The sequence below is a fragment of the Meles meles genome, chromosome 20 (genome assembly GCF_922984935.1).
Source record: "Meles meles chromosome 20, mMelMel3.1 paternal haplotype, whole genome shotgun sequence".
Classification (NCBI taxonomy): domain Eukaryota; kingdom Metazoa; phylum Chordata; class Mammalia; order Carnivora; family Mustelidae; genus Meles; species Meles meles.
In genome coordinates this window covers 54,836,140-54,852,707 of record NC_060085.1, presented here as the reverse complement: position 1 = coordinate 54,852,707, position 16,568 = coordinate 54,836,140, and the positions used below count along the sequence as shown (strand labels likewise).

At 50.9% G+C, this 16,568-nt stretch overlaps 1 protein-coding gene across 1 annotated transcript in view; it reads right to left on the bottom strand.

Annotated features, from left to right (window-relative positions):
* The window catches only part of TSEN2 (tRNA splicing endonuclease subunit 2), a 69,808-nt gene extending 67,920 nt beyond the window's left edge, over positions 1-1,888 (bottom strand). The window contains exon 1 of the mRNA XM_045991016.1: positions 1,757-1,888. The gene's annotated coding sequence lies outside the window, so the exon portion shown is untranslated. The remainder of the gene's footprint in view (positions 1-1,756) is intronic.
* Positions 1,889-16,568: the final 14,680 nt, after the last annotated feature.

Genomic DNA, 16,568 nt, shown 5'->3' with positions numbered 1-16,568 from the left:
GTTGTCCCCGTCTCCTCTGGTGGCAGGGAGAGGTGGGGGTGACTCACATGCTTAGGTCTTGCCTCCGGCCTGTGGTGGGCTGGCTTCTCTGCTGAAAGCCACTTCAATCAGTCATCTCTTCTTGACACTCAGTGTGGCCTGGGCCTCACCGGCTGCACCCACCCGTCGCTGTCTGGGACGCTTCTGAATGAGGGCAGGAGACGACCCTCTCACTTAGCTTTCAGCTCCTTGGTTTGCAGATGGGGAAACCCAGGGAAGTTACGTGATGAACTGACCCCTGGGGAGGGCCCCAGTACAGAAGTCAAGCAGGGTCTTTGGAGCTTTCTTGTCCTAGATTCAAATCCCAGCTCTCCCACTTGTCACCAGGCAGGTCACTTCATCAATCTCAGTCGCTTCGACTGACAGATGGTGTTAATCATGCTCAGCTTGCTGACCAGCTGCTAGCATTAAATCAGAGAACAGATATAGAGCAGGTGCCTCAGAAGGAGTTTGGAGAGCAGTCTTTTAGTCTTTCTTTCCTCATTTCCTCGGCAGCACTGGCCGGAGCTCGTGGCCTTAGCAAGGGCCACACAGCAGATGCCTCTGGGGAAGCACCAAGGGGGCGTCAAGTCGCCTTGCTCACAACAGTTCTCCTCAGACCACTTAGTCAAAGCCACTGGATTCCCGAGCTTTCCAGAATAGACAGGAAATGGCCCTGCTGCTAAGAGATGGCTATCAGTAGTAGTGAGTAGCTTAGCCAAGAGTCTGACTAGAAGAAAAAAGAAAAAACTATAAGTTGTCCCAGCTCTCCTTAACATCTTAGCCCACTGCCTGCTGGTTTCTCTGATGCCTGCCTGCCATGGCGTTCGGGGGCAACCCCACATTGTGGTTCTGTGCCTACCTGCCTTGGTGGAATATCTATTAATTCTTTCAACTCTCATTTCCATTGTTTGCTGTTATGGGACTTTCTGGCGGACACCTTTTTTCTAAAGATTTTATTTTTAAGTAATCTCTACACCTAACATGGGGCTTGAACCCACGAACTCATGATCAAGAGTCAGCACGCTCTACCTACTGAGCCAGCCAGGTGCTCCGGAGATTGGGTGTTTTGATCTGCCCAACATTGACCTCTTCTTCTTCTAGAATCAGCACCCAGGTTTGGTTTTGAGCCCCTCCCCAACCCGCACTAAACACGGTCTTTACGGACTGTCGATGCAACTATTTTTGGCTCAAGGAGGGCCTGTGATCCCAGCCAAACTAATCAGACACCCTTCTCCTGGGATCTGAATGTCAAGGGAGGATAACACAGGGACTGAAGATGGTTCCAGCTGCTTTCTCCCATAGAGGTTTCCTAAACAGATGAGCCGGGTCTGCTGCTTCGTGGACCCACAGAACTGCTTTTTACCTACACTTTCCGTGGTGTGATCTGCAGGCTCTCATCCCCATACCTTCCCAGTCCATTTTGTTCGCCTTAAATTTACAGTTGTAACTTACAACGGACACAACCTCAGTAGTGCACTGTCTGCCTACAGCAGCTCCCTTATCTATGGAGGATGCGTTCCAAGACACTCCGCAGATGCCTGAAACTGCAGACGGCACCAAACCCTACACAGGCTGTGTTTTTTCCTAAACATTCATACCGATGAGAAAGTTTAATTTCTAAATTAGCTACAGTAAGAGATTAGCAACAATAATAAAAATACAAGCATTGTAACGATCAATGTAATTAAAGTTATGTGATGGTGTCTCTCAAAATACCTTAGTGTACTGTACTCACCCTTGTTCTTGTGATGATGTGAGATGATAAAATGCCCACGTGATGAGACGAAGGCAGGGGAGTGATGTCGGCACTGTGACCTAGGGCTGGGCCACCTCTGATCTGATAATAATGTCAGAAGGGGCATCGTCTGCTTCAGGAGCACTCTTGACTGGGGGTAACTGAAATCATGGAAAAGGAAACCACAGATAAGGGGGGACGACTGTATATATACATTGATACCTTGCCTTCTCAATTTGTCTCAGGAGCAGGGGCTGAGTTGTTTATTCATTCAACAAACCACAACCAAATTCCTACTTGTACTGATCTGTTTTGGGGAATTGGGTGTTTGAAAAGGAAAACACAGTTCTTGCCTCCAAGCAGTCTGAAGTCTGGTCCACCCTTGGGAAAATGTTCAAGTTACTCCTCAGTCTGTCACTCATAGAATAATGCTTGTTGGGCATCTCCCGTGGGCCAGGTGCTCTGCTGGGGTGGGCTGACAGTGTGGAGGATGGAAGCTCTGTCCACACCTCAGCACAGCAATCTGCACAAGGAAGGGGCTAAAAATGAACTCGGGGTTCCAGAAGGTCAGAGTCTGAGGCCATCCAGAATCCACACGGTTCTACTGATTTTTGAACAATCCTGTGGGGTACTGGGGACCGAGTACTGTGGCTTCATAAAATACTCTAGTTTCTTACAGCTTTATTGAGGTGTAATTTACATACCATAAAATTCACCCACTGGAAGTGTACGATTCAAGGCTTTTTAGAGAATCTACGATGTTGTGCAACCATCACCACAATCTAGGTTTAGAATGTTCCTGTCACCCTGTGAGGTTCTCTCGCCCCTATCTGCGGTTGATCCCTGCTTGAAACGTTCTATTTTTTTAAAAAAGCTGAAAGAAAAATTGAGAACCAGCCATCTGTTCTAACCCACTTTCTCTGCCGATGGGGAAGCTGAGACCCAGAGAAAAGAAAGGGCCCTGCTGAGGACATGTAACGAGCCAGCAGCATTGCTGAGATTCGAGGCCAGAGCAGCCTGACTGCAAAGCGGGCTTCTTTTCACTCATGGGAGGCAGTGCCAGTTGTGGGTAAGGGTCCCGGAACCGTGCAGTTTGAGCGCAAATCCCGGCTCCCCCGTTTATCCGCTGTGTGACCATGGGCAAGCTGCTCAACCACTCGGGGCCTCAGTTTCTTCGCTGGCTCGTGTGCAGAGGAACAGTACCTACCTGAGAGGGTCGGCGTGTGGATTCCCCGAGATCACATAGACGAAGGCACTTAGCACAGGGCAGGACACGGAGTAAGTTCTCGGGGAAAGTTGGCTAATAATGATCATTTCACCACATCACTGTCTCCCAATTTCCCCTCAGAAATTTGGAAGTGAAAAAGACAGTGATGAAACAAAACCAGCCGAGGCCCCAAATGGCACTGCATGTACAGAGGCAGCTTTCTAAGAACGTGGTGCAACACCCTACCCTAGGGCATCATAGCCCTTGCTTGGCCGATGGAGCAACTGCCGGGGGGCGTTGCTCAAGCTGCCCGGGACCCAGCCTGGAGACGCGGCGGTTGCTGTTCCTTCCTCCCCAGTTTCAGCATTGCCCAACAGGCCCACAACAGACACATTTCATCAGCGTCCAGGGAGCCTGGCTCCCTTCCCACTCCCACCCCGAGGGGCCAGATGTGGGATTCTGGCGGCGGGTCCGGAGGGGCCAGGCTCCGCCCCCTGCCCCGCCCTGCCCCGGCCGCCGCCGCGCCTCAGCACGGAGGAGGAGATGGGGCAGGGCACCCAGGAAGGAAGGGGACTTAGCTTAGCACGGCGCTGCAGGCTCTGTGTGTGTTATCTCTGTCAGCCGAAGAAGGAAGCTATTGATATCTTACCCCACGACCGTTGAGGAAACCGAACTTCAGAGAAGGGGGTGGGGTGGGGGTCCGCCCAGGTAGGGAGCTCCCGGAAAACGTGCCCTCCCATGAGAGGTGGGATTAGGTCGGGCTAACGCTGCTTCTATGAAGCAGGGTGGGGTCTTCGTCTTGTTTTGCTTTTCGTCTTGTTTTTGTTGTTAGCCCACACACATTAAACCTGCTTTAGACACCGCGAGAAGAGTTCTGCCTTTGAGACTAAGCATATCTGACTTTGGTCGAGTTGCTTAACCTGAGACTTCATTTGGGGGAAAACACTGCCTAGTTTGCTAGGTTGTCATGGTGATTAGAGAGCCTGACTGTAAAGAGCACCAAGCATGGTTTACTGAACTGCTCCTGAGGGCAGGGCGTGAGGGACACATTGCTAAACAACATCCCCAGCCCTAAGAAGTTCCAGTGTATGTGACAGGAGACAACATTCTATGGTACTCTACGTTATTATTATTTTTTATTTTTTTTGGAAGATTTTATTTATTTACTCATGTTAGAGAGCGAACGAGTGCAAGCAGGGGATGGGAGGGCGAAGGAGGGGTAAAGAATCTCAACCCAGACTGTGCACCGAGTGTGGAGGCAGGGCTGGATCTCAGGACCCGGCGATAACAACCTGAGTTGAAACCAAGAGCTGGATGCTTAACTGACTGAGCCACCCAGGTGCCACCAAAGTTCCATTTTGATTAAGATTAGAAGAAAAGGGCCATGGCAGAAACCGAGGATGGAGCTAGGAAGGGTTCTGGCTTTGAATGGCGAAGGGACTGGTGATAGCTGGAGAAGGCTGGAATTCAGGATGTGGGAAGGGTGCGTAGAAGGGGACGCTGGAAGGGGACGCTGGAAAAGCCCGCTGAAGTCAGACCCGGATCTTGAGCGGTGAAGATTTTAAACTTTATCGTGTAGGTCCTAGGGAGCCACTGAAGGTGTTTGAGCAAGGGCATAACCCAACCAGGGACCCTGATCTGCTGGCAGCTAGCTGCCCTAGGGTTGACAGGAAAGAGCTCTCCTTTGGGGCCCTTCCCTGGGCTCCTGGACTGAATGAGCGTGTGAAGACTGACTGCCTGCTACGTGTAAGGCACCTGTTGAATTTAGAAATGACTTAAATATATGGACCACTTTAACAAGGTACTGATTGAGCCACCAGAGAGCAGGTGATACTTCGGTGAGCAGGGAGCACTGCTGAAACCTGACGTTAATGAGAGGTGCCAGCCCCCAGCAGAGGAAGAAGTACCACAGAACAGTCAGGGAAACAGTGGAGCTCACCAGTTGGGCCGTTTGTTTAGGGGCAAATATCTCCCCAACAGCTGCTCTGTTGGCGTTCATAATGATGACACCAGCAGTGAGAAAAAGTCACCGATGGTCCGGACACCCTGTTTGCCAAAGCAGGGAATTGCTCATTTTATCACAACCATAAGTAAATAAGGATGTGCACACGCACAAAATAAGGCAACCAAAACATTTTTTTCCTCTGGGTTCTCCTTGGCTATTTGGGATAGCCTGAACCATGCTCCAGCTAAGCCAGACCAAGTGATTGGCGGGGGTGGGGGGGTGGGGGGGTGGGGGGGTGGTGGCTAGGGCAATGAAGACCACTCTTTTGCCACTGGGTCATGGGTTAGCCATCCTCCATCTACCCATCACCCACTTTTATTTCCAGACACTCCAAGAACCCCCTCCTGTTTATGCCTGGTCTTGGGCCACCTTGCACAGATATTTTGCCACGAACCAGGAAAGTGGCCACCAGCCTTGGGCTTCCCTATACTCCAGATGATGCTGAGGCTTCTGCTGGGTTTCCCACTTTTTTCATGGTGGCCACAAATACCAGGTTTACCCCTAAGCTTGGGCTGCCACTTGCCACTCTGACTCTATGAACCCAACCCAGGAGGAGCCTCTATGTTGCACTGGGGGAGAGAAGGTTTGGGGACAGATGTCCTCTGTCCAATTTCATAACTCTCAGTCAAGTGCCACACCTGCACTCCTGCTTGGCCCCCAGCCACTTCCTCCAGGGTACCCCCAAGAGCCATACAGACCCTGATCTTGCGGTGCTCAAAGACCAGCCATGTCTACCTCACAGCAGTGGCCTGACTCACCCCGTCCAGGGTGATGATCCATGAACCTGAAGCCTTAGGAGCTCAAAAGAGGGCTAGGCCACTGAGGGCTGGGATGAACAGGAAAAGGAACTGGGAAGGAGAAAGAGAAGAGCTTGAGTAGCAGAGAAAATAAGATGAAGAGAGGGAACAGAAAAGATGACAAACGCCTACATTCTTGTTTAATGTAGGTGGATGTTTTGGGCAGGATAACTTGTTGGCACATTAATTTCTGATTTGCCCTTGCAAATGTAAGAGACTCAAGGAAGAAAGAGAGGTAGTATCTCCTTCCCTCCACAACAGCTTTCTTGCCGAGAATTTACCAGCCTTTCCCCCGCTAAAGCCAGCGCTCCCAGAGCTGATGGTGTTGGATGGTTCTGCATGGAGACGGGTTCAAGGGTCAGAGGGAACAGAAGTGGGTGGAAAGGGCTGTGTCCACTGAGACTTGGGTGGAGGGCCTGGGGGTGGCCTGCAGGTAGCTGAGCCACTGATGGGTGTGCTGGCACGGAGGCCACGGGGGCAGGGGCTGGAGCTGTGACTCCGGGGACCCTGGCTTGATCTTTGGGGATGGAGCCGCCTGCCTCTGAGAGGCAGGGGCAGTCAAGGGAGACTGAGGATGAGAGGCCTTTCCTCGACTTTCTGGGTTGCCCCACCCTGAAAACACATTCCTTCGATTTAGAAAGAAAATATATTAAATTTTATACTCGAATGCCCTGGAACGATTTCATACCTTATCCTACAGGCACGGAAAAATCGACTGAGAGGAAATCACCCCCGAATATGGACCATGGGGGGTCATGTTCACTTTTGTCTTTGTGCCATTCACAGTTTGTACTTTGTCTGTGATGAACAGGAATTATTTTTGTCATCACGCTGTTTTTAAGCCAATGAAGCGGGTTTCCAAGCAGCATTTCGGTTAAAAGAAAAATTACGTATATGTCCATATGTGTGTGTCTACTTAGACCAGAAGCTCGGGAGATTGTAATGGCTCTTGTCCACGTGTCTCCCAGTGGTCAGGCTGCAGCTGATTCTTAGCTTCTCGTTTTTCATTTTGAGATGAATATTTGAAATGATAGAGAATTTCATTCTCTATTGACTATTTTTCCTGTAATAAAATGAACTGTATAGTAAAGAGAAGGTAACGAAATATTTTCTAAAGGGGAGGTAGGGAGTCCTGCCCACCACCCACAGCCCCCCCAGGACAAATAAGAAGGACACTGGGGTGGGGGGGGGTGTGATGTGGAGGCGGCTGAGGCTGAGTAGCCAGTTCCCATGGGAGCCTGTGTTGAGTGATGAGGCTGGGCTAGGCAGGGATGGAGGGAGGGACTGGGTTCCGAAAGCTGCCCATCAAACCCTTGTCAGTGCCCACAGTAGCATTTGCATCAGATTTGGGTAAAAGTGCCCTTATGTACTCCTGCAAAATATGCCCCCCTCCTGAATGCAGGCATTTGTCGGGTCCCAGTCGTGCTGGGCCCTGGGAGGCCAAGATGAATGCGATAGGTTTGGTGGAAGGAGCATGAGCTCCAAGTCCTAGTCCCACCTCCGTGGCTGTGCAGCCTTCAGCAAGTTCCTTACAGGCTCTGAGCTTCAGCTCAGAGTCTTTCTCTGTAAGGATAAGGCTAATGCCACCTCCCCTGAAGGGGGCTGTCCCTTAATGGGGTTCTTAGGCTCGTGGGGAACTCAAGGTCCTGGCTAGGGGGTCTCTGATGCTCTGTCTGCCTTTTAGGACAGTGGCCCCAGTTGATTAAAAATCACACAGTGGGCTGCTGAGTATTTCCTGAGGGCTTCCAAGGCACTCCAGAGGTGTTAGCTCCCTGACCCGAGCAACTTGTAACACAAGAAGTTTCTACTCCATCCTAGGTTCCAGAAAACAGAGACTCAGTCAGACCAAGGGATTTGCCCCATAGCTACAGAACCTGAAAGCGGCAGGTCAGGGTTTGGATGCAGGTCTGGTCAGGCACCTAAAGCTCCAGCTTAAACCCCAGGGCGACCCTGCCAATCCAGATGCTTGCTGCAACAGGGATCCTGTGGTGAACACACAGGAATGGCCTCCCCACCGGCCCTGAGCCTCGGCACAGAGAACGGAGGTGGCAGACGGGACTGGGGGGTCAGAGAGTCACAGCCCCGGGTTCAAATTCTGATGGGGGCACTTAATAACTCTGCGACTTTGGTGCCGTTTTCCCTATCTGGGCCTCAGTTTCCTGATCTAGAAGAGGGAGCAGTGATGCCTCCCCCAGCCCAGGAATGCTGGGAAAATATGAAATAATATATACCCAGTGCCCTGGCCTGTAGCGGCCACTCAATAGATACCCACAAAAAGCTTGTTGTATTTGTATCTATGGAGCCCAGAATTGTTTACCAGGGCTTCTGACTAGCAAACCTTTGACCCAAACCATTGCACAACACTGGTCCTGATCATATGAGCCTTTGCACCAGAGCTCAGATCCCCTGAGACCCCATGGCCTTATCCTAAGATGCAGAGCCCCGTGCGTGTGGCAATAACTGTCTCACAGGGCGGCCACCCTTTCCTGCAATGAGTGTGGAGGCAGCCGAAAGCCCGAAGCTGTCACCACTGTGGGCTCCATCCCAAAGCAGGACGCTCTGTGTGGGGATTGCTAAACATGGCCCTATGTCCCTAGCACCATTCAGGGAGCCCATGCCAGGGCTGGAAGGGGCAGGAGATAGACATGGTCCCCAGAGCCCACTGTTGGTAGGGGCCCAGATGTCTGACTCCATCATCTCTTCTGTTTGCCCACCTTCTACCCTGCAAGACCACGACCTTGAAGGTTAGAGAGGCTGGGGTTCAAATGTAGGCTCCACCGCTTCTTTGCTATGTGACTGTCTACAGCACACTTTCCTTCCTGGACCCCATGTGTAAAATGGGATTCATCATTCCTATGGTTCAGGATTGTCATAAAGATTAAAGGATGTGATGGGTGTCAATGTCCCAGCAGAAGGCCTGGCCCGAAATGGGTGTTGAGTATGTCTGCCGGTGACCTTAGATAACCCTCTTTTCTCTCGGGTCTTCAGTTTCTTAACATCGGACACGAGACCTGATGGCCTCTTGGGGCCTTTCTAGTTCTCACAATCTTCAGGCTTGTCCCCGACTGGAACAAGAGTCATGGATGGTGTTAGCCATCAGGCAGGAAACAGAGGACAGAATCAGCCTAATGTCACTCAGCTATTCAGCTAGAGGCTCAGGGCAAGCTGCAGAGAGTGGGAGCTTCCTGCCCCAAACTTCCAAGCCACAAGGAACTTCCTTTGCAGGGTCAGAATAGGGACTCGGCTGGCTCTCTGCCTGCCATTAAGGTGTCTGGACACTTCCCTGGGCCACTCTTAGCCTTCTGACCCAATTCAGTTTATGGTTCTCTTGAGCATTAGCTTGTGCTGGCCTCTCCTTATTCAATCTCTATTTTAACTTTCTAAAAAGAACATAATATTTTCAGGGAAGGCACAGGCCTTACACAGGGCTAGGGTTAACATTCAACAGTCAACACTCACCAATCACTAACCGAGTTACCTGTATGTGTCAGGCTCTGTGCTAACATTGGGTGGTAAGCAGCCTCCGAGATCCCCCCAATGATTCCAGCCTCTTAGTGTCCACAACTTTGTGTAGGCCCTTCCTTTAGTGAATAGAGCTGAGTTGCATGACCAATAGAGTCTGGTAGAAATGAAAAAATTGACTTCCAAGCCTAAATCATAAAAGGGCAGTGTGGATTCCACATTTCACTCTGGAGGAACCAGCCATCTTGTCGTGAGGACACGCAAGTGGGGGCTGGGGAAGTTACTTGGCAAGGAATTGAGATTTCCTGCCAATATCATACGAGTGGGCCATCTCGGAAGTAGCTCCCACGGCCCCAATCAAGCCTTCAGATGAGGCGGCCCCAGCTAACATCTGATGCAACCTCATGGGACACTCTGAGCCAAAACCTTCCAGCTAAGTGGCCTCCAAATTCCTGACCCACAGACACCGTGTGAGATAATCAATGATTATCATTGTTCTGGGCCATCAGATTTTTGGGATAATTTGTTATACAGCAGTAGATAACTGATACATTCAAGAATATAAAGTGATATATCAGTATAATCAAGCACTCATTCCCTCTTCTGGGGGACTCTGACTTACCCACATGCCCTAGTGCCTAAAACATGGTGTGTTGTCCTGCCTAGAAGTTTTCCCAACTGTGGTTTACTGACCAACTCTTTCAGAAATACCCGGGATGCTTGTTTATAGTGCAGATTGCTTCACACGAGACCTATCTGGCAGAAGCACAAGGCTCTGGTGCCCTGATGTCACCCGCAGGTATGGTGAATGTTTTGTGCATGCTCAGTCTCACCTTGAGCTGTCAAGTGTCCCATGCCTGGTACGTGCAGCACATCTTTTCACATCCTGCCCAAGACTTTCTCCAAGTTGTGGGATCCCACATATAAACACAGTCAGGATGCCCCCGGGGGGAATCCTTGACCAATGGGCGTGGGAACTGTCCCTCTGGCACATATTCTTGGAGTATTTATTTACTGAGAGAGCAGTGACCTCAGCAATGCACACCTATATTAACTTTCCTTCCTCCCTGTCTTGTTCTCCTCATTCTCTCACTACTGCTTCCTGCACTCACCTCCCCAGACACTGCCTGCACCCACAGTCCTGTCTTGGGCTCAGATGAGCCCATTTTAAGGCATACTGAGTCAGAGTCTGTGAAGAGGGGCCCAGGCAACTGCATTTATGAAAGTTCCCTGGGTGATTTTCAAGCACCTTCACATTGAGAACGCGGTTTGAAGTAAGGGTTTCCCAGTGTGGGGACCAAGGGCTCTGCTTCCAACAGTTGCCGACTATCAGATGTGCCAGACACCTTCCACCAGCCTCTCCATGTCCATGCCCACCTTTGTCCTGGATACGTTGTACCCTGCCTCAACAGGCAGCCTTACTCTCTGGTTCCTGGCTGGCTTCTATCAAGGGGACACACACAAGAGCCCAGAGGGGAAAGGGAGAAGGATTTGGGGCTTATTCCCCCATTCCCTCCCTGTAGGGTCCCCATGAATTGGCTACCTCTTTCGACCAAGGTCGCTGCTTCTCTCAGACTGTCTTCTTCCCACAGCTTGCTCTCTCTCCCCGTTCTGGTGACTGCACTTTGTCACTGTGCTGCTGTGCACTAACCCTGTGGTTTCTTTCCACTCTGTCTACTCCTTTGTAAATAATCCCTTCATTAAACTCTCTTCAAATTACCCAATCTGAGTGTGCCTGCTATTTCCTGGGATCCTGACACAATTCTGTTATGCCCCACGCCTTGTTGTGGTGGAATAAATCACATTTCCCTCACGGGACTGTGGTGGTTGCAAGGTGTTTGCTCCTCTAGAATCCATTTCCTTTCTCCTGACCTTTGGGAATGTTCTCACCTCCCAGCTGCTTCTGGGCTGAGCGGGACACAGGGATTAGCTCACTGGCTTCTTGCATCCCCCTGGACACAGCGATTGGTTAGGTGGTATGTCGTGTGACTTGGGCTGGTCCAATCAGGCTGAAGTTCTGGTGGGCGCTCTCTGAAAAGACCAGTTCCTGACCTGGGGGCTGCCTGATTGCCCTGGACTTCTGCAGGTGTCTAGAGCTTCACCTTGGGCAGGGGGGCAGTGTGGGAAATCTGGTCCCTCCTTTCTCGGCCAGCTTAAAAACTGTGTGCTCTTGGGCAAATTACGTAGCAGTTCTGTGCTTCAGTTGCCTCCATTTAAAAAAAAAAATTTTTTTTTTAAATATTTTATTTATTGGACAGAGAGAAATCACAACTAGGCAGAGAGAGAGGAGGAAGCAGGCTCTCCACGGAGCAGAGAGCCCGACGTGGGGCTCGATCCCAGGACCCTGGGATCATGACCTGAGCCGAAAGCAGAGGCTTTAGCCCACTGAGCCACCCAGGTGCCCCGCTTCAGTTGCCTCTTAAAAGGGGGCATGGGAATTTAACAAGTACCTGAGTGGATTCTTTTAAGACCAAACCAGAGACTCATGAAAATAAAGATAAAAACAGAAACGGAGACAAACGATAATAGACTCTTCACTACAGCGAACAAACAAGGTTGCTGGAGGGGAGGGCGGTAGGGGGATGGGGTAGCATGATGGATGATGGGCATTAAGGAGGGCACATGATGAAATGAGCATTGGCTGTTATATACAACTGATAAATCACTAAATTCTACCCTGAAATTAATAATACGCTATATGTTGACTAACTTGAATTTAAATAAAACCCCCCAAAAATCATGAAAAGAACTTGGAACAAAGATTTTATTAAAGCAGCTTTTAGGCTTTACTCAGAGACTTCTTCTTTCCTAGGACTTCTTTCCTGGGATAGGTCAATGGAGCTGGAGAGCTTTAAGTGACAGCCTGCTGCTATGCTCAGAATCACCCCCCCCCCCCCACTTTGTTACCCAATCAGGCTTCTCCACACAAATTCCCAGGCTTCTCTTGCTCACAGGGATGGCTTTCTGTGACTCCCTTCCACTGGCTCACCTGATGGGCCCAGGAATGTCTGAATCACCCCTCCCCCATACCCACATAAATTATAACCCAAACCCGATTGTCCCATATTGCCAATAGATGGAGATCTCTGAGATGAGAGGAAGCTGGGTCCTGGGAGTCACCCCACCAGGAAGCAGCTTTAACGGCTGGCTTTTGCTGGCCGGAGAGGGGGAGCTCCGTGCTGCCCGCTGCTGTCCTTCTGGTCTAATCTGTACTCCAAAGCCTTGTGAGTCCTTGCAGCAGAGATGCCCCAGCACCCTATGCAAACAACCATCTGGTCATAGCCAGGCCTGGAACATCAGGGAAGCAGGACAAGGAGAGGTGAAGGACCTCGCTTAGCACAGCTATTCCTCTAGAGTCCAAACCTCAGAGCTGCATTGCTTGGGATTAAACACTGCTCTGTGCAGATTTCCCATTAAAAAATGCAAATGCCAGAAAAAGAAAAGGTCGTTAGGATCTGGAATCTGCCTTATTTCCCAATCTTCTTTCCTAGGAGCTATGTCCCATCCTCACTGAGTGACTTAGTGTTTCCAGAATCAGGCCAGGCACTATTGTGTCTGTGTACCTTTACCGCTATCTTGCCTTTTCCTGCAACACGTCCACACTTTCTCCACCTGATGGACTGCTTTGGACTTTTAAGATTCAGCTTAGTAGTTGCCTCCTCCATCCTTCACACCGAGTTAGGGACTCTCTGCTCTGTTCCCCGTGATGTCCTGGACCATATTCTGTCATTGCCCGTATCACTCTGACTGCTCAACGTTGGTTTGACTGGCCACTTGTCTGCCTCCCTCGTTACACAGTTTCTTGGCTGCGTGGCCCACCACTGGGTCACTCCCAGCATCCTCAGCGCTCAGGGTCTAGTATACAGCAGGTGCTCAGGGAGCTTTCACTGGCTATATGGCTACCCCATCCCTCTACGCCCCTCCCCTCCAGCAACCTTGTTTGTTCCCTGTAGTGAAGAGTCTATTATGGTTTGTCTCCTTCTCTGTTTTTATCTTACTTTATTTTCAGTGGTAAATGCCACTGTCCTAACTAGCTACTGTCATTACTAATCAGGTGTCTTAGTTTGGGCTTCCCCATAAGCAGACCCTAGGCAACGATCGGAGTGTAAGCTGTTTACTGGGGAGGTGAGGAGAATGTCACCAGGAACCTGGAAGAGAAGTCAACCAAATGAAGTGTGTTTATAAGCTGGATCCTAATCCCACTGGCTATCTCTGGCAGTATAGGCTGTATCTGATCTGGGAATGAGGGAGCTGGGATGTTTGTCCCCCACTCCTATCAGTCCTGGACGGGGGGCTGCCCTTGGAGGGCATTAGACCGTGGCAAATCCAATCAGGCATTAAGCCTTGTAGAGGTGGGCAGCTGGAGTCAGCCTCTTGCACTCAAGCGGGATGGGCGAGGGGGATGCATGGACTCCTACCCTTGTATTCTGCAAGCTTCACCCTCCCCCTTCCAATCCAAGGACTACACACTGCTTGAGGGCAGTGACCATCCCATTCGTCTTTCAGTCCCCAGCCTTGGACAACAGTGCCTGGCTCTGAGAAGATGCTTGGTGAGGACCGAGTGAATGAATGAATGAGTGAGTGATTGAGAAGAGTGGCTCTCAGGTTAGCAACTTTCTTCCTCCGTGGCAAAAGAAATGAGGGGTCTGGAGGTCCCTGGGAACCCAGAGAGAATGGGGGTGGGTTCAGGAGGAATGGAGGGAGCCAGTCCCTGGGAAGGGGGAAAACTGCTCCACAGCTTTGAGGCTGGCCGGCCAGATGGCCATGAAGAAAGGCTCATTTCATGTATTTTATGGGGCGGGGAGGCTCCCCAGGCTCAGGCCCTGATGCTGTGGGCATCCGTTTCCGCCCTGGGCCTGTGGGGTTGCGTGACTCCGGGAATGCTGGGCCCAGGGCGTGGAGGCAAGCAAACGCCATTAGCTCTATCAGTGATCTCCCGGCGCAGATATGGAAGTTTGAGGAGGCCCAGCCGGCTCTGCCCGACTGTAAAGAGACCTGATTGAGGCGGGTCATGGGGAGGTGGCGGTGATTAAGGGGGGCTGAGTCCTGTGGACTTCCTGCCCAGCAGGTAGTGGCGACCTAGGGAGTGAGAGGATGGGATATTAGTCATACTGTAAACCCTCTTGGGCTCATAAAACCTGGGCAGAGGGCTGGCTCAGGAACCTCCAAGGCTGCAGGGAGAAAAGCTGATTCCCTAGGGTGGGACTGCAGTGCCCTGGGCTTATCTTCCTAGCCTGGGACTGGAGCGTCTGGCTTCAGTCTTGGGAGTACCTGCCCTGAGGCCTGACTCACGGAGGCAGGTGTGGACAACAGCTCTGTTAAGGTTCCAATAACTCTGTGGCCCCTGTGAATTTCTAGTTCATAGTGTTTGCGACGCACTTTCTCCTCCCACGGCCTCATCTATCCTCCAAACAGCCTTGCTGTGTCTGTAAAAATGGTTATAGCCCCTACTTTATTGTTGAGAAAACTGAGGTCCCAAGGTTTCAGGCCTGAAAAATATGGAAGTGAAAAGGAAGAATATCCCGGCAGTCAGACGGGACTGAATTTCAATGACAGCAAGTCTAGCTTTTGGCCCTGGCTGCGGCCCAGGGACATGGGTTGGGGTGAGGCAAAGGGCGGGGGGGGGGGGGGGGGGGGGGGTATTTCCTAGGCTGGGAGCCCGGGGGGCAGGCCCCTACCGGAAGAAAAGAATCTAAGAGTGAAAGAACTCTGGCCTCGGGCCCTGCCATCTATCTGGGCCACCGCTTCCTGATAATGAAACTCCCTAAAAGTAGAGACAGAAGCTCCGGGAGAGAATAAAGTCCTACAAAGGAGCCAGAACAAGACGCACGTCTTCAATGGTATGTGTGTCTGTGTGTGTGTAGAGATGGGACTGAAACACCCACTGGGGCCCCATTTATGCAGGTCTCTAAGCCTCTGTTCTTGGGGCTGATCATGAAATGGAGAGGATAGTATTCATCTCTCATGGTCACTGTGGAGGAGAAATGAGATGACATGTGTCCTTGCCTGTGGGAGGCCCTTAAGAACGGAGAGTTGAACGGCATATCCTAGTCCTCCAACAGCCCCTAGCATGTCGAAGGCACTCCTGGACATTTAGAAAGAAAATAGAGAAAGTGAAAACCTCCTCTTGATCTTGGTGGGAAAAAGAGCTTAGAAAGTCAACGCAAAGGTTTGGAATATTTGTTGGTCTCCTTGACTGTCACTGTGCTATGACTGTCCTCACTGCTATTGCACCACCACACTCTCCCCTCCAGCCCACCTCACCTCTCAGCTCCAGACACCCATCTCTAACAGCTAACCAGACCCCCTCCTGAATGTCCACTGGGTTCCCAACCTTAGTATTTCTAAAACACAACCTGTTAGCCTTCCCTCACAGAAGCCCCCATCTCAATAAAGAGCATGTCTCCATCCTATGTCACCCCGTTCGAACCCTGAGAATCACCCTGTAGCGCTCCCGTCTCCCCACCCCCGCATTAAGCAGGCCCTGGAATATTCCTCAACACTGTCCACCTCCTCCGTCCCCATTGGTGATGCCTTTCCCTTGCTCATGCCAGCTTCACCTCTGTCCACAGGACAACCGGCATCTCCACAGCCCCCCGCCCCCCATCTCCATTTCCTTGCTGGCTGACAGAGTGAATATATCTGATTTGCCACTTCCCTGCTTAAAATCTTCCATGGCTCTCTTCTCTGGCTCCCCCTAGGATAAAGTCCAGGCCCCTTCGTCCATTAGTATAAGCCTCAGCCTAATTTGATTCCATTCTGTTCCAGCCATTTCTCCCCCCACCCCCTACACCCTTCTGTTCCAGCCACAACAAAATAATCATCCATCCTAACATGCCTTGTACCATCGCCCAGGAGCCCCTTGTCTGGACGCTTCCCTGCCTGGTCAACCCTTATAAATCTTCCCAGTCCATCTCACATGTCACCTCCTCCATGAAGCCTTCCCTAACCCCCATCCAGAGTTAAACCTCTCCTGCGTTTCTACAGCAACAGAAACCACAGACCTCAGGTTCTCTGGGAAATTTATGATAACCTATTTTGACGTTGGATTGCGAGTACAATTTTTGGTTAGAAGAGCATGGCTGTCCCAGAGAGCCCTGGCATGCCCGGTCCCCTATCCCAGTGTTTATCACAGTATGAAGATGAGGATGAATTCACATTTGCTAAGTCACAGTGCTGCATGCTTTCAAACTTCATCTCTCTTTCCTTCACAGCAACTTTATGATGTAAGTATGACCTTACCCAGTTATAAAAGAGGAACTGGAAAACCTTTCTAGTCCAAGGTCATATTTTCCCAAGGTCATACCCCGAAGAAGTGGCAGAGAAAGGGCTTTGAACCCA